Raw genomic sequence first — 18,679 nt, 5'->3', positions numbered from 1 at the left:
TAGCATTGCCTTAGATAATGGAAAGATTTTTTTTTCCCTCATGAATTTCACAAGTCGTCTAAAGATGGTATGACTGCACCACCATTATTACTAATATGCCAAACTCCTTCTTCTTGCTGACCCAACCATCAAGTCCACACTCTGAGCAGGAAGAAAGAGGGATATTTACTGGCAGAAATGTTTTCTAGCTTATCACCCCAATATTTATAAAACTTTCTCAAGGTTCCAGGAAGTTGTCTCTATTTACATCACATTGGCTACCATGATCTGCAAAGCAGTTGAAACAAGTGTAGTTTATTAGCAGGGCAGATGACCACCCTAATAATATAGAAATTCTCTTATTGAAAAAAGGAATGGCTATTGAATAGGCAACTGGATTCTGAGCCACAGAACATGTTAATCTCTGCTGTCAGGTATTCCCTTTTCTTTTGGCTACTTTCAGCACACATTATCCAAAATAAATATAGAAACAAAGAATTTTCTACTCACATATCTTTTTTGAGAATAATATCAATAGAGGCTATGGGAGACAGAGTCAATGTTTTTGGAAGTGTAAAGATATAGATATAGAATCCTTTGAAATGTTTTAATGTTACCAGGATATGGGAAAACTAATTTTAATCCTAAAGAATATAAGTATGACTTAGCAACCAAATCTCTGTAAGATAGGCTTGACTTCATCTTCTTCAGGAAAACTCATCCAAGAATCGGAAATGTGCAAAAAAAAAAAAAAAAAAAATTACTGAGTGTACTTTCAGTAGAATGCTGAGCAGTGTCTAGCAGACCCACCTAGGATTAGCTGATCTGTCAGGGCTGTGAACTTTTGAATGTTTTGGCATGACCAGGATATTTAATGATTTTGTAAAAGCTGTGAAAAATTGATGACAATTCAGATTTTACCTGTCCATAGCAATGCAGATGATTCTTGTTCTTGGCAATGAAAATGAAATTTGTCTGGTAGAGAATATAAACCTCAATAAGTAAATTCTCATTTGAACTGGTTTTGACGTCTGACTGATTCCCTCACTAATTAATAAGTTAAACAAAACCTTTACCAGGTTGTTATTTTACATTTGAATGACAATTATGGTTTTAACTTTTTGAAAATTGACCTTGAGCAGTTTTGGAGATCTCACTGAGATGCTCAAATGGACTCACTTGATAGAACGGAGTTAAGGGAAGTTAAGTGTGTTGCTGGGGAAGTGTAATCAATGGAGTGTTGAAGAAGCATCTCATCCTGGTTCCAGAGTGAATCCCGAGTAGCAATAGAACTTTAACTTTAACGGTGTGCTTCTCTAGGATTTCCTCCCTCTCTACGAATTCTGCAAATTAATCCCAAATATTTTTGTTATTATTTTTTATGCTTGAAAAATCAGTATTTTTCAGCAAAGATACTTCTGTTTTCCCAGGAAGCACATTTGAACTCTCTAAAGAGTACTGACATTTAAAATTGTTTCAATTTACATAACATTTTCTAGGGACTAGAAACAAACTTCAAAGAAGAAATTTAAATCCTTTTTATATCTCACAGTATCCAAAAGGATAACCAAATATGTCATTAATTTATCTCCCTATTTCCCTGATAAGGCATATTTTTTTCTGTTAGCAATTGGAGAAGTTATTTGTTGTATTAGACATGAGAAATTGCTAAGTACAGCATTTTGCAGAGTTTATTTTCAATAGCAGATGCTCCTCGACTTATAATTGGGTTATCTCCTGATAAACCCATTATAGGTTGAAAATATAGTAAGTTGAAAATGTATTTAGTACACCTAACCTACCAAACATCATAGCTTAGCCTATCCCAGCTTACATGTACTCAGGACACTTACATTAGCCTACAATTGGGCAAAGTCATCTAACACAAAGCCTATTTTATAATAAAGTGTTGAATATCTCATGTAATTTATTGAGTACTGTACTGAAAATGAAAAACAGGATGCTTTTATGGGTACTTGAAGCATGGTTTCTACTGAATGCATATCACTTTTGCACCATCATGAAGTCAAAAAATTAAGTCCATCCATTTTAGGTTGGAAACAGTCTGTACATTTTTTGGCTAAGTTATGTATGTGGAAGTAGGATTGGGAAAGGTCTAAAATTCAACTTGTGGCTATATATTTTAGAGTACTGAAGTTATGTGAACCAGTGGTTTTAAAAGAAACATAAAAAAACAAAACATTTTTTGGAAAAAATCCTGCAGTGAAATATTTAACAGTAGCCAACTTCTGAATATTTCATTTATACTTACTTAAACATCTTAAACCACATTATCATAAGTAATTCATAGACCTTTCCTAAATTATGAAGGAGTTATAAAGCAACTTTTCACATTTGGGCAGGAATAAAGAAAATGCATTCTTGAAAGTAGTATGCTTTATTTTGCCAACCATGTCTTTACAAGCATTAAGTAAAATTATTTACAACTCAGTTCATTTCAGTTATTGTCTCCTTTTGTCTTCCTGACCAAAAAACAAAAACAAACAAACAAAACATTTATAGCTGATAGTTGTAACAATGTCTTTTTTCTCACCTATTTAAGTTATCCATATTATGTTCCTAGCTTTTATTTACCCAGCCTGAGAACAGAGTCAGGGAACATGGGGTGTCAGGATATGTTCTAGTTGCCCCTTCAGATTTACTTCCCATCATACTCTGCCCTCTCCTCTGCTTGAGAGGCTGACCTGTAGACCAACAAAGGAGCTCCCTTGACCTCTTAATTTCAGTTGGGTTTAGCCAATGAGGTGGCACCCCAGGAGACTGAAGTTAGGAAGCAGAGTGAGTTTAGGTAGTCATTCGTCTGGCTCCTCTCATGCATAGGCTATCTGTGTCCATGAACTGAAGTTTGTCTTCTTTCTAAATTATAAACTCTTTGTTGGGAGAAAATATTTTTTTTATATATGCCACAAATGCTTTTGATGATGGTGATAGTGTTGTGTATTTACCATATTATGATTCTCACAGATGTTTGTATCTTGTAAAGGTGATTATTCTGCACCAAAACCCCAAGGCTCACAGGTCATATTAATGTGAAACTGAACCTTTCCTACCAAGTGTGCATATTCTTTTCTATTGCCCCTACCACCTCCTGACCCATGCACCCTGGCACTAGAGTGTGATATGAAAGTGATTTTCTCCCTTCTGGCTAGTGAATTTCTTCTGCTTCTTTAACGTAATTCTTCATGTTAAAGTTATCTATATGTTTAAAATTTTACACTAAGTATTATTAGAACTGGAAGAAAAGTAAACAGAAACAAATAAGTAAAGTAACACACACAAACATTCAGATGTATCCATATTCCATTCCCATCATTACATGACTCTCTAACCATGCTTTGTTTGACCTTATTTTGATCAAGAAAAAGAAAGGAGGTTTTTAGCACAAGCATATCTATAAATAAGGAATATTTATTGGAATAGTTTGTCTCTACTGAACGAGAAATAGGATTGCAAGTAATAAGTGAAACACTAAAAATCTTTACTAGTAAGTCTAGGAAAAACTGATTCGTACATAGATTCTGCAAACTAAAAAATTCAACATTTATTCTTGATATTAAAATTTTAAAGGAGGATGGAAACTCTATCAACGGGATAAAATGTTTTCTTACTGAGAGTAATATTATACTTAGTAATAAAACATTTGAAACCTTTTTCTACAGTCAGGAACAAGTAATAGCGCCTATATCTTTTATTATTTAACATTGTACTAAAATACTATTATTATTAAGTATCTAAGATACTAAGATTAGCCTACCCAATTAGACAGGAAAAGAATTAAGAACATAAAAAAATTAAAAATAAGGAGATAATGCTATAACTGTTTGCATTCTGTGTGTGATTGTATACTAAGAAAAGATAAGATAATCAGCTAAAAATTATCAAAATATTCAGTCTTTTAGTATATAGTAGAGTATAACATTAACTTACAATAATCAATAGTATTTAAGCAAAGCTCCAATAGAAAATGCAAAACAAAAAAAATTCAAAGATAAAATTCCTGGGGATTTGTAATAAGAAATATGTGGAGCCTTATTAAAAACTTTGATACTTCCTGGAAATACATAAAAAAATTACTGGAACAAATGGAAATAATAGGAAAAAATGAATAATGTTCTCTAAGTAGATTAATAACTTTAATGTGATCTTAATTAATATACCATTTATTAACTACATAAATTAATACCAAATTCATATGAAATTAAAAAGAAAAAACCAAAATTCTGAAAGAGAAAAACAATAAGGGAGACTTTCCCTAACATACTTAATATGCAATCTAAACAAGTTATACAAACTATGTAGGGACAGACTATTTGGAAAATACAGTAATTTAATCAGACCCTCTCACTTTCGGTCCAGTTATGGGTGGTGCAGTGCATTCTTTGTAAATAAGTTGTGTGTGGGTAGAGTTAGCATGCATGGGCAGCACCACAGCTTGGCTGACATCTACTGCCTCAGGCATCTGCTCTGCGGCCATGCTCTTGAACCTAGGGCTCCAAGGACCTTTTGGCTGGATACCTAGCTCATTGACCTGTGTGTGAGGGGTCTGGTGACCCAGCCTGGTATGTGAGAGGTCTGGGGACCCAGCCTGGCATGTGAAGGGTTTGTGACCCAGTCCGTGAATGGGCTTGAGGAGTCTGTGAGCTCCAGACCCAGCCCTAGCTTGACAATTGGCCCAGTCAGGAGGATTACAGGCAGGTAAAAGAGCACGATGATTGGCATCATCTGTGACAGGATTCTGAACAGGTACAGGAGCCGAAAGCCCTTGGAAGAAGGAGGAAATGTGGCTACTTGTGAATATGCTCTGTCCTACGGCCACCTTCCTATTGACCGGGATCTGGTTGCTGTACACTGTACTGCAAGGCAGCGTAGACCAGGCACTATGGCAAAAACCCCATTGGGAAGGGGAGGAAATGTGACTATCCTTGAGCATGTAGTGCCTGGTGGCCAATTTTCTGCTGATCAGAGCCTGGCTGCTGCTCACTATGATGCAAACTGATCAAGATTTGCAGCAGAAAGCAGAGTTGTTGGCAGGTGTTGTGCAGCTACTGGAAGATTCAAAGCGGAAACCAGAATTGTTGGAAGCACAGATAAATGTCCTGGAGGATGATGTGCAGTGACTGGCCACTTCTGCCTCTCACACCAGGGAAGACGACCAACCCAGTGGTGAATTGGAGGAAACTGTGTCTCCAGGCATGACCTGTTGTGCATGAGAAATTGAAACACAAGCAGCCTATGGGACCAGATTGACAACTGGTGGGTGATCCACAGGTGACCCAGTTCACCACCTATGTCCTGTATACCGAGGCTGAACTTGTTGACTTGGCAAGACACTAAAGCAGCAAAAACAGGGAGAGCCCCTGGCTGCTGCAGCTATGGGACCTAGGGGTGGATGGTGTAACATGCTCTAGAGATGATGTAATAAATGCATGTCATGTTTATGCAAAGGCAGAAGGCTTGGAGGGTGCCACTTAAACCCAATGGCTGGCTGAGTGCCGTATAAACCCAAGAAAGCAGATGGCTTGAAGAGTGACTGAGTGAATGCAGTTGTCTGAATTGTGGGTGAATGCTGCAGAACTGCCTGAGACTGAGTGAATAGCTGGTCTAAGCCAAGCTGATTCAAGTAATTCAGGAGCAGTGGATGGGGCAGCTAGATGCTAATAGCCAAGACAGTGAAAAGGCCCTAAGGGCATTTCAGAAGCCTGGAAGGGTGTCCCACCCATCACAGACCCTGAGGCTTAGTAGAACTGAGTTTCTCCAGAAGATAGACCTGGGGCACTACTGCTCCCTGCATCCCAGCCACTCTGGCTGGAGCAATCCTGCCTCAGCACCTCTGAAGAGCAAAAGCCAAAAACCTTGGTGGTGTTCACATTGTGTTAAGTTTGCAGGCCAGCAGTATGTGAGAGCAGTGGAGGTGTGGCAGCCTCCACCTAGATTTCAGAAGATGTATGAAAGAGCTGGGGGACTCAAGAGGAGACCTACTGCAGGAGTGGAGCTGCTGCAGAGGTCATCTTTGGGGCAATCTGAAGTAGAAAAGTGGGGTAGGAGCCACCACAGAGAACTCCCACTGAGGAAATGTCTAGTGGAGCCAGGATGGCGGGACTGCCACCAGGAGCCCAGAACCGTGGGGCTGCCGGCAATGTGCAGCTCTGGTCTGGAAAAGCTGCAGGCACCAGGGAAGCTCAATAGGCTGCACCTGGCAGAGCTGTAGGAGCAAGGTTGCCCAACACTTTAGGGGTCCAGGTGCCCCAGTGTGCTTAACATTTGCCCTGTTTGGGTTTTGGATTTGTTTGGGGCCTGTTTTTCTTTTTTATTCCTCCCTTCTGGAATGGGAATGTATACCTAATGTTTGTCCCACTGTATCTGGGAAGTAGATAATCTTGTTTTTGACTCTTTACAGGTTCACAGCTGAAAGGAGTTTTGCTTTTAGTCTAAGATGAGACTTTGTACTTTTAAGTTGTTGATGCAACAAGCTAAAGACTTTTGGCACTGGGATGGAATGTGTAATATGTGAATGTAAGGGTCATCTATCCTCACTAAGGGAACATCACAGAAGATTCTGAACACGTAGATTGTATGACAAGAGACCTTGATGGGGTGGATTGTTGTGAAAATAGAATAATTTAATCAGGCCCTTTCGCTTCGGGTCCAGTTGGGGGTAATGCGGCACATTCTTTGTAAATAAGTTGTGTGTGGGTGGAGTTAGTGCGCAAGGGCTGTGCAGCATTTTTGCTGGCCTCTACTGCCTCAGGCATCTGCCGCACAACCATGCTCTCAAACCTATGGCTCCAAGGACCTTTTGGCCACTTACCTAGCTCATAGGCCTGCATGTGAGGGGTCTAGTGACCCAGCCTGGCATGTGAAGGGTTTGTGACCCAGTGTGTGAACAGGCTTGAGGACAAGTCTGTGAGCTCCAGACAAAACTTTAAATAAGTCTGGAGTGGAAAGTTGTACTCTTCACAAATGTGTTTTGGAAAAACTGTGTTGAGCTCTGAAGGAAAAAATCCTGTGTTCATGCTTGCATAAAGATCAATTCCAAATGTAGTAATAATTTAAATATAAGAAACCATAAAGTAGAGAAGAAAACATTGGAGATTTATTTCATACACTCAAGTAGCAGAAGACCTTTATATATTTGACACAAATGTTCAGAAGCCATAAAAAAGACTGATAAATTTAGTAATATGAACATCAAAAACTACTAGATGGCAAAAGGAAAAAACAAAGTCAAAAGACAAGGACCAACTGGGAAAATATAAACAACTAATATCACATACAATGTCTTCCTACTCCATAAAGAAAACCAATAATTAGATTTAAAAAAAAAAAAAAAGCCAACAGAAAAATATAGGCAAAAGCTAAGAGCAGTCAGAAAAGGCGAGGTACCCTGAAGCATAGGAAGAGATAAAAACTATCACTCGTTATAATAGAAATGCAAATTAAAACCACAATGCTCCTTCTTTTTAATCCATCAGACGGACAAAAACCTAAAAGCTTACTAACCCACAATATTGGTAAAGCTGTGGTCAGAACTAACTGCCTGCACTCACACTGTAGCTTCTGTGAATGGCTGTTCAGCACATAACTCCAGTAGTGAACTGGTCATGGAAGCCTCTCCTCAGGGGTTGGGAGGGACTGGTATTCTTGTACATTATTGTGGAAGTGACTTTACAATCTCCATAAAAATTTAATATCCATACATCTTTGTGACAGCAATTTTTCTGTAGTTTCCTGTTCATATACATTAGTGCATGTGCAAAATAGCTCACACACAAGTGTTTTGACTGCAGCATGATTTCTAATATTGAAAGGTTAGTTCTAGTTAAAGCAACATATGACATTCCCCTACAATTAAAAAAAGATGTCCCATATATATTGTCAAGTAAAAAAAAAAAAAGATGAAGAAACATATGTGCAGTATTTGTGTAAAAGAGAGGAGAAAACAATATATCTGTACTGGCTCATACACACAGATAAAAAAAAAATCACTGATAGAAACAAACAAGTAGTTATAACCGTAGTTAACCTGTTGTGTGGAGGTGCTAACCAAGTGGATTTAAGGGTGGGAAAGTTTCTTAGTTTGAGCTGCTGTGAGGGTGCTTCAAAATGTTCATGGAAAGGTTAGCATTATCTTCTAACTCTATTTGTCCATGAACTTTTTGAAGTATCCTTGTATAACAAAATACCGTAGACTGAGTGGCTTAGACAACAAATGTGTATTTCTCACAGTTCTGGAGGGTAAGAATTCCAAGATCTAGGTGCTAGCAGATTCCATGTTTGGTCAGGGCACCCTTCCTGTTTTGCAAGAAAGCAATCTCCTTATTTTATCCTCACATGGCAGAGAAAGAGCCAGGTCTCCTCATCCTCATAAAAGGACACCAATACCATTACGAGGGCTCCACCTCCGTGATCTCATTCAAACCCAGTTGCGTCCTAAAGGCCCTACCTCCAACCACCACATTGGGGATTAGGGCCTTAACATGTGAATTGCGGGGATCACAAACATTCAGTCCCTAGCAGAAGGGAACTTTTCACTGTGCACCTTTGAATACTTTTTGCTGTTCGAAATTTGTGGATGTTTATTACATATTCAAAACATTAAAATACAAAAATTCCCCAAGAATAACAAAGATGGGTGGTATCTTATCGAGAATTAAAATCTGAATGAATAGATGACATCTTTAAATTAATCTCAGAGAAGAGAAGCAGGCACCTATAGAAGGATCAACGGGCTATCACATCCTTTTGTAAACTAATGTTCTGCTTGCACTGTCTACCTGCTTTTAGGCACCATTCAAAGGGTTAGATTTTACTTCTCAATAGTCTTTCCTCCTTCAAATCTTCATACTTCTCTGAAACCCTGGGATTTTTATATTTTTATTAATAATTCAAATTATACGAAAATTTGTATTTAAATAATGCCACAAATGATGAGTGAAATATCTAATATTTTAATGATGGGGGTACAAAGAAAATGCAAATGATCAGTGATTTATAAAACAAAACACTCCCTCAGAAAGCAGCATCCTGAAGGTAACAGGCTGTTGTGTTCTCCATGGGCTGGAAGCTGCAGATGGCTAAGCATTCTGGAGAGGGTAGCTAGTGATGAAGAGTAGGAGGTGATAGAAAGTGGTATTTGGGGGGATTTCAACTGAGGGAAAGCACTGAATCGTTTGGCTCCTGGTATTCCTTATGCATATGAGAGTAAATAATTTCTGTTTGCCATGAATACAGAGAGGGAAAGAGAAAATGATTTACTTCTAGATTTTTTAAATATACTTAGTCATAGGGATTTCCCTCTCTTCTAAAACGGGCAAAGCATTGGAATAAGTATCTCATACAAACTTGAGAGCTGACAGTATAAAAACAAAGAGTTTCAGAGTAAGTGACTCTAGAAGGAATATCTGAGCTAGGAGACAATAGGAGTGTTAAGTGAATTATTTCTAATCAATTGTCTAATACAAAAGTAAGCATGTTGGATTTATAAACATAAATATCTAGATTAGTCAACAAATTCTCAAATGTTTGAAAATCATCCTCTCCATAGTCATAACCTCTACCGTCACAGGGACTAAGACCATTGCTGCAAAATCTTAGAAGAGTTTTGATTTTATATACAAATAAAAAAATTATATACAGTTGCTATATATAATCTTGCTAATATGTAAAATAGAAAGAGTAATCAAAGTCAAATACATAATCTTCCTAATTTATAATTGTCAGGAAATCCTAGTAAGCAACGGAAAATCCAGTTGTTATTAGGCTTTTTCTCACTGGGGCATTTTTTCAGGTCTAGAATCAATAGGACAGCAGGCAAACAAATCTTAAGTCTCATGATTAAATTTAATTCTTCACCTATGTTGACCATAGACTAGAAATTTTAGCATGTTTAAAAAAATACACACACCCCTGCTTATTGGCCTAAATTTAAATTAATGATTTCTAATCTCTAGGAGTCCTAGACTGCTACATTCAATTTTATCACATTTGCCTAGTTTTTTGATACTCTCACCCACATTTTTTTTTACCTTAATTAGCTCATTTCCATCAGTATTCAAGCATGCCATATCTCCATCTTAGATATCCTCCCATTACCATGTAATACTCTCCAGGCATTGTCTAATTTCATTATTCCCTTACAGCAAAATGTCTTGTAAGAGTTGTCAGCATTTTCTATTTTCATTATATTTCCTTCTATGCTCTAGTCAAATGCAATAAGACTTACCGTACACTGATACTTCTTTTATCCAGATCACCCATTATTTCATTGTCACTACCTCAACTCATGACATAAGCTTCTACAATTCTCTCTAGAGATTGGATGTTTAGACAGTAGTCAAACTTTCAAATGTACAAAACCAACTTCTTGGTTTTGATTCCCACTCCCTCACAAAGTAGATTCTTTCTTGGTCTTCCCCATCTCAGTAAAAAGCAGTTTCATTCTGCCATTTGTTTTGACCAAAACTGTTGGAGATATCCTCGAGTGTTTTTCCTTACATGCCTCTTGTAATACAGCAAGAAGAGGGCACAAGAACAGGTGCAAGTGTCTCAGAGCCTCTTTTGACTGCAATGCTCTTCAAATCGCAATATCAGAGCTCTTTCCTGAAGAATCAGTAAATAACTTCACGCTCCTAATATTCCCTAGTGTCTTTAACCACGTAATCTTCCTTTCTCCCTCCCTCGCTCCCTTCCTCCCTTTTTCCCTCCGTCCTTTGTTCCTTCCATCCTGGAAAATATAGAATAAAAGTTAGTTAATACTAGTAGGCACCAGAACTGAAGACCCAGTAAGACATAGAAAATTTGGGGAGGCTTGGGTTTCACTAGTTATTTGGATTTGGGTTTTAAAACAATTCTGTATTAATTTTCAAAGTTCAGTGAAGGCCCTATTAGCATAAAAGCAGCAGTTCTAAAACACATTTGACGTTTTGGTCCAGTTTTCCTCTTGGGATATTGCTATAGATTGGATGCCCCCTCTGTCCCCCAACCTCATTAAGGATTAATCCCCACTTTAACTATTATGGTAATTGAAAGGTGGGGTCTTGAAGAGGTGATTAGGTTGTAGGACCATGCCATAATGAATAGATTAATAATGGTGATCAGGGGCGTGGGTCGAAGAGCTTTAAAAGAAGAGCATATGAGTACTTCTCTTTGCTGCTCCATTTCCTGCAATGTGAGAATCCTGGGTCACTGTTGCCACCATCAAGACACACACGAGATGTGTTACCTTGGACTTTGGACCTCCCAACCTCTGAAACTGTAAGCAATAAATTTCATTTTCTTACAAATTACCCAGTTCCAGGTATTGTTATAACCAGCAGAAATGGACTAATACTAACGGACTAGATATTAACTTGTATTCTACTTTTCTTTCTTTTTTCCTCCCAGTTTGAGTGCCCCACGTCCTGGGCTTCACTTCCCTTTCTGCTCTGCTTCCAATTGCTTTCCTGATTTATCATTCTCTTATGTTTATATATTTTTCTCTACATTGGCAGTACCAAGCAAATGGTAGGCAGATTGAAATGAATTGCACTTTATGATAGATAGTCTTCGATAGTGTTTTAAGCAGATGAGGTTATAGAAAATGTCCGTGGTTGTAAAACCTACATGAACTATTCTTCCCAGAGACTATAAACTAGCTATTAATCTTAACTAGACATCTTGTTTCTAGGCTTTTGGCACACTAGTAAGAAATCATGCATGGTTTGAAAAAATTACTATCATTAAAAAAAACTGCTATCCTTCTGATAGTAACAAGTATAAAAAGAATAATCACCCCATTATCTGGGTGATGAGTAGTCTATAGAATAAAATCCCATTGTACACCAGATTCTTGACTTTGATTGATATGTTTAATACTCTTTTATCACTCTTAGAAAAAGGAAATTAAGTTCTTTTTATTTCTTTTTAAGTCTTTTCTAGATTTTTCTTTTCTTTTCTTTGTTTCCTGGCAATACAGACAAGTTAAGCTATTGTAGTTGACTAGGGGGTAAGTTTCTTGATTCCTTTATAGTACAGCAGGGGTTTACAAACTCTACTTACCACGGACAACTTATCAAAGCACTTACACAAACGCTGCTTTCACTTTAATAGATTAGTGCCTCGTGGTGAGCCAATCATAATATAGCTATAAAATATTTTAATTTTCTTCCTGGAGAAAAGTTTATTTAAAAAGTTAGCATAATCATTTTCAAATAGGACAGACTGTGGTCCTAATTCTTCTGCCAAAGTCATGAATCATTTGGGGGATCTTCACATCACACATTTTCCATGTTACTGGTAAAGAAAGATACAACTTTCTGACAAAGAAATAATTTTTTATGAGCAATACTTCAAATACTCTGAAAGAAATATCTCTGTACCCTATGTTGAGTAATTATATCACCTGAATAATGTCTCATATATGAGCCAAATAAAATATAATTTGAAAAAATACTGAACCCTTACAACAAAATGAGAGCATATATAGCAGGTTGCTGTTGCTGCTTTATGTTAATTACCAATTGTTCTATAGCAGCAGCTATTAGATAATATTTCCTCTTTAAAATTTCTGTGGCAGGAATGGAAAAATGTTTCACCACAAAATCTATCCCATTGATCTGCTGAAAGAAAAATTTAATTTAAGCAAAAGAATGAATTTTAAGGTACAACACCCTTTGGATGAAATCTGTCTGCTGTAAGAGCACTAGGAAAAGCGCTATTTAATGCTGAAGATTCTCTGTTTAAGCTGTGTGATGGCAAGGAACTGACTCAGCTGGGAAGCAATGTGTGATGGAGGACAGAAGATGTATTACAGAAACATTATTTGGAATAGGCTGATTGGGAATTTGTTGAGTAATATATAAGATAGGAAAAAAAGTCTTTGGTTAATCAGCTATATTAAAAGATTAACCACTTTTCTAATGTGAGTTCCTCATGTTCTTTAGAAGTCTGTTCTTCAGAACTTCTCCCAGATTCTACAGTTGCCTGCGATATAGGAGGTGCTCAGTTTCCCTGGGCTCTGGTTTCAGGACACACCTCTGCATAACAAGCCATTCCCTGAGGTCTCAGACCCCTCCTCTGGGATCTACCCTGGAGGAACATTACTTTGCCAGTTAGACCTATTTTTAGCACCAACATGGGAAAATGAAGCAACAAGGGCTGACTTATGCAAATCCAGTGGCCTGGCATGTTCAGTAGAGAGCACAGAATATTCTTGAATATGATTGGTACCTGTGGTAGGGTCTGGCTGATGAACGTGCTCCAGGAAGAGACCAGCTGAGCATGTGCAAGACTAAATATTACATGACTGGGAGCCACCCCCTAAGTTGAATATCCATTAGATAGAGAAAGTGTAAAAGCCAAATCCCAGCCAAAGGCCGGGTTGTTGCCCACTTTCCTGGAGGCAGCCTGCACTTCCCTGGCTGAGGTGTGTGTACTTTACTTTGTATCTAACTTACTTTCAACAAGTCGCTGCTCATTCTCTTGAGCCAGCCTGTAGTTTGGACTGAACTTTAAGTATGTTTTTTCTTGCTTTTGTGTTAGACGTGATGTCTGCACTGAACTTACTTTTGAGTTAAACTTGGTGTGGGTCCTGCTCAGTCTCTGGAGCTCTGCTGCAGTCTCTCTGTTTTTAAACTTGTTCTCACTTTCTACTGTGACTCTGCCCTTAATTCTTTCCTGTGGTGGCGTCAAGAACCAGGTAAGAGGATGAGGTGGGTTGAAGCCAACTATCAGGCCCCCTGGACCCTACCTTCGACATCAATTGGATTACTTTTTGAAAATATGTCACTCTTGCTTGTTCTCCCAAGCATGCTGAAAGTGCCCTGGGCACAGCCCTTCCCACATTTATGCACTTACCCTCTGTCTTCAAGAGCTTCTTGAAGAAATGCGCTAGGTCTCTATCTACTTATAGCAACACAGTGCCTAGCAAAGTGTCATCCTGGAGATGTGGATTAAATACATTTTGACTTTAATTAGAGTCCATTTAAAATGTTAAATATTTGTGTATATAAAGGAGCTCTAAAACTCTCAAAATTAATTCCAGATTTTTATGATAAATATTTTAAATTTCTCATGGAATCCTCATACATAAGTTTATGAATTATAGGTAGGTTTAGTGGGTAAGAATATACTATTTATTGTGTTTCATGTTTAAAAACATAACTCACTATTAATTATTAATATTATATAGTGCTTTAAGTAGATGTATCCTTATAATTTTTTTTTAATTTACAAATCCATTTGTGAATTAGCTTCCTTGATAATCAAAAGAGCCTTTTGAGATAGGTATGAAAACAGGTATAATATATGAAGAAATTTGAGGTTCAGAGAAGTTGTACTGTAGGGGCCAAGGGAAAACTTCCTCTTTGCACGTGAAACTTCATTAATAAAAATCACTGACACATTTAGATCAATATGAAGAAAAGGCATAAAAAATTTTATTATTTAACATGCTTGGGGGGGGTCAAAGCATGGGGAAATCACAGAAGAGTAATGTCCCAATTTTCCAGTGGGTACAGATGTTTATACACCCCTCTTCATGGGGAAAGGGGAGATGGGGGTGTATGAGTGGATGATGCTTGGGGGGAGACAATGGGCCTGTAGAACATATAATGGCCTGGGACAACTTGTATTTTGCTCGCAGAGCAGACAATGACTTATAAATTGTTCTCTTCAAAATACTGAATAGGACCAAAATAGAAGACAATGGTCTGTGACAAAAGTTAGTCCAGGTGTGTTGACAGTTTCCAGTCTTCCTTCCTGTGACAAGAGTTAAGTTAATGGAAACTCAAGGAGAGGACCAGAGATAATTGTCTTCTTTGGTGGGTCCAAACTTTAGGTAGATAAAGGAACAGCTTCATCCTGTGCTTTGGAGAGTGACAGAGACTTGAGAGATTGGGGGTAAGGTGGGGGTGTCAGAGAGATCTTGAGGATGCTTCTTTATTTCAATAGGTCACAACTTCATATTTTGGGGTAATGGCTTTCTGCACCCCAACAATGGCTTTATAGAATTAGCTGGTACATCTAAGTAGGGGAAACAGTTTGTAGAAAACAAATCCTCTCTTATCTCCCCACACGGACCAATCAAATTGAATACTAAGGCAGACATTGTGAAGTTGATTTGAAAGAAGTAAGCAGAGGCCTGGAGCCCCCAGCCTCATCAATTCCCCCAGGGTCAGGACCTGGCCCGGACTATTCTCACAATATGGGCATTGGCCCTTGGGATCAAAGTATCTGTCAAGGAACATTAATAACCCATCTTAGAAAACAAATTGACTGCCAGTGCGCCTGTTTTAGTCACTTCTTTCAAAAAGGAAAGCCCACTTTCTCTGTGAAATTATCTCTCCAATGTCTTCAAATCTTTAAGAAAAAATAAGAATATAGTAAACCATTCTCAAAAAGGGAGGCAAAGTTCCAGTAAATGATTCAAGTCATGACACTAAGTAATGTCTAATTCTGGGCTTTGCCACAGTGTCAATTTGGAGAGGAAATGTAAGCGTCCAATTTTAACTGCCTAATGTAATTGGAGTAAAATGACAGAGCCACTGATTCAATACCATTACTAAATTAGTTTGTCCTTAACCTCCAGGGTAGCACTCCATTAAATTACACACTTATTAACAACACACTTAAAGACATGTTTGTAGAAAGAATCCTTGTAGAATTTAGTTACAAACCACGTTTTTAACCTTACAGCCCCATATTCCTTAACATACATCCGAAGCTTTAACCAGGCTAAACTATTGCTGTTGTATGTGTGCAGCAAGAACACTGCTCTCCTCACACTCCACGCTCTCCACCTGCTCCTTCCACCCTCTCCCCCACCTTTGTCCATTCCACCTGCCACTCTACAGGGTACTAGTTGTGCCTGTCCTCTCCTAGTCCTAATGCTTTAAGTCACCTCTACCGGCGTAAACTCCACACTGGTCTGTAGTGGTGTAGATGGTGTTTGTTTCCTAAGGATTTGCCTTCTGCAATTACTCTTGTCCTTCCCTGGCCAGTTCCTCAACTCTTGGGATTCTAATCATATTTTATGCCAGTTCTGAATCTTGACTGGGTGACCTCAGATTTGCCTCCTAGCTCTTATCATCAGAAATTAGCAATTTTACCTGCTCTCTCCACTATTTGAATTTCCATTGTTTTCTGTTGACTTTTGCTCAGTTGACCCAAATATTTTTTTTTGCATTTTTGCCTCATTTTTCCATACATTAGTTTATTGACATGACATAAAATTATTGTTCACATACTGAATATGAAATTTACAGGAAAAAACATTTTTTACATTCATATATCTATATTTATGTATACTTACATATATTTCTATTTTGGGTGTCAATAGCAAAATATATGGTTTATATACTATTAATAATTTGGTCTAAAAATTACCTTAGGTTTTACCTTTTCTGCTTGCCGATGCGCTGTTGTACACACTGCCAATATTTTTGTTGGAGGTTTTCTTTTAATATCTTAGGTAAAAAAAAGTCTTTAGTTTCAAAGAACAAGAAAATAATTACCAAGTTTCTTATTTTTAGTAACCCAGACTAGACCCTTTGATTTCTACATAACCTTTTAAACTCTTTATTTTCTCTCTAATCATCTTTACCTGTTATTATATATTAATGAAAAAAAACCCCTATGAAACTAATGTAACATAGAATATTTCTTTAAAATATTTTTTTCTCTTGAGTTTAAATCGAAGTACTAAGAAATATGCATGTTCTTAAGTCAAAAATAAAGTTACGCTAAATTTATAATGTGTAAAGAAGTAATTGTTTTCTAACTATTGCCTAATAAATCAGTACATTGTAACAGCTGTTACAGGCAGGAAAGCAGTGGTAATAAATATAATCGTCATGAAACAATATAGTAACTTTAATTATGCCAGACTCTTCAAGGGTATCATTTTCTTTCTCATCTAATTTAAAAAAGAGTGGATGATAGTCAAGTAAGGTAGATAACTATCAGTATGATAGTTTATCCAGATAAAAATAAAAAGCTAAATATTTACTGATGTACAAAGATATTAAAAATAGAGTGATTATTGTAAATAACTGTTGTAATATATGTTGAAATATTTAACTATCTACTGATTACAATTTTAAAAATACATAAGCTAAGTGTTAAATAACACAGTATTGTGGCATCTAATTCTGTTTCCTAGTTATATGACTTTGTTCTAGAAGCAATGTTCTATTTTTTATTGAACATTTCTAATAGCCTGCTGGTTTAGGGTAGTAGTTTTATATGGACATTTTTAGGACTTTAAAAAATCATCAACAAGACCAGTTCAAACATGACATTCCTTTTATTTTACTTTAATTTTTTTTTTTTTTTTAATTTTTTTTTTTTTTTTACTCAACTTTCCCCAAAACTGTATACATCACTTCTGTCTTTGGCATTCGACACTCCTAGGTTCTAGTATTGAATTTACCACTTATTAGTCATATAACCTTGGGCAAGTGTCTAAACTTCTCAGAGCTGTATTTCCCTTCTTTATAAGTGAAGGATAATAAAAACAACCAGTCTCATAATATAGCTAAGGGTATTTTAAAAAGTAGGCTATTGTATTAGTCTGTTTTCTTCTTGTTTGTCACAGAATACCTGAAACTGGGTAATTTATAATAAAATGAAATTTATTTCATACAGGTTTGGAGGCTGGAATGTCCAAGGTCCAGGGGACACATCTGCTGAGGACCGTCATCTTTGTGTGATCTCTCTACAGAGTCCCATGGTGACACAGGATATCACATGGCAATAATGGCAACAGCTCTACAGTGTGCTCACTTGCTGTCCTTATAAAGCCATCTCCCTGACGACCCACTAAACCATTAACCCATTACTCCACAAATGGATTAATTCATTCATCAGTGTGTCGTCCTCATGGTCCCCACCTCTTAAAGGCCCCACCTTTCAACACTGCTACAGTCTGCTATACTGTTACGATGGGGATAAAGCTTCAGTGAGTTTTGGGGGGACATTAAATCCACAGCAGCTATGTAATGCATTTAATATAGTATCTGATACATAGGAAGTACTCAAAAAGCATTAGTGGCTGTTTTAATTGTCCCCATAGATCTTTATTTGCATGCTCTTTACAAGCATGCTCCTCCGGATATTACATTAGAAGGTTTAAAGAAGAATGATTTTGGTCTTGCCTAGTGCTTTTATCAAGGGAGAAGTCAGAAAAATCAATGAAGATTTTTTTTAGTATACTATGTAGAAGCTAATAGTAAAAGATCCCTTTCTCCTCCTAGTGCAATCTTGGCAATTTTATCTCAAGAAATGCTTAATGTTAGATCCTTTCAATGGCCTTTCAAGTTCCCGCCTTGCTATTCTTCCCTTTTGCCTTTTTCTCACTTTTCAAAAAGTAACCTTTCCTAGCTAGATCTGTCATTTTGGTCAACGACCAATTCACAAAACTGAAAACTGCTTCAGCAGATATTTCGATTACTTTAATTGTACAAGGAAGGCCACGCCAATGATTCAGTCGCATTTGTAAAGTATATGTATATTATTTACCAGGAAAAGAAAACCAAATACTAAACCTAATTTGAAAAAAAAAAAATTCAAAAAGAATATTTTTCTGTTAATTTCATCATTTCCTGTACAAGTTTTCCAAAGGAGAGTTTAAGTAATTTTAAGTAAATCTTTAATTTTGCCATACGTATTAATTTATTCAAAATTACTCAAATAATATATAAAT

Source organism: Cynocephalus volans, chromosome 9, assembly GCF_027409185.1.
Source record: "Cynocephalus volans isolate mCynVol1 chromosome 9, mCynVol1.pri, whole genome shotgun sequence".
Taxonomy (NCBI): Eukaryota; Metazoa; Chordata; class Mammalia; order Dermoptera; family Cynocephalidae; genus Cynocephalus; species Cynocephalus volans.
This window is presented reverse-complemented; position numbering follows the sequence as displayed.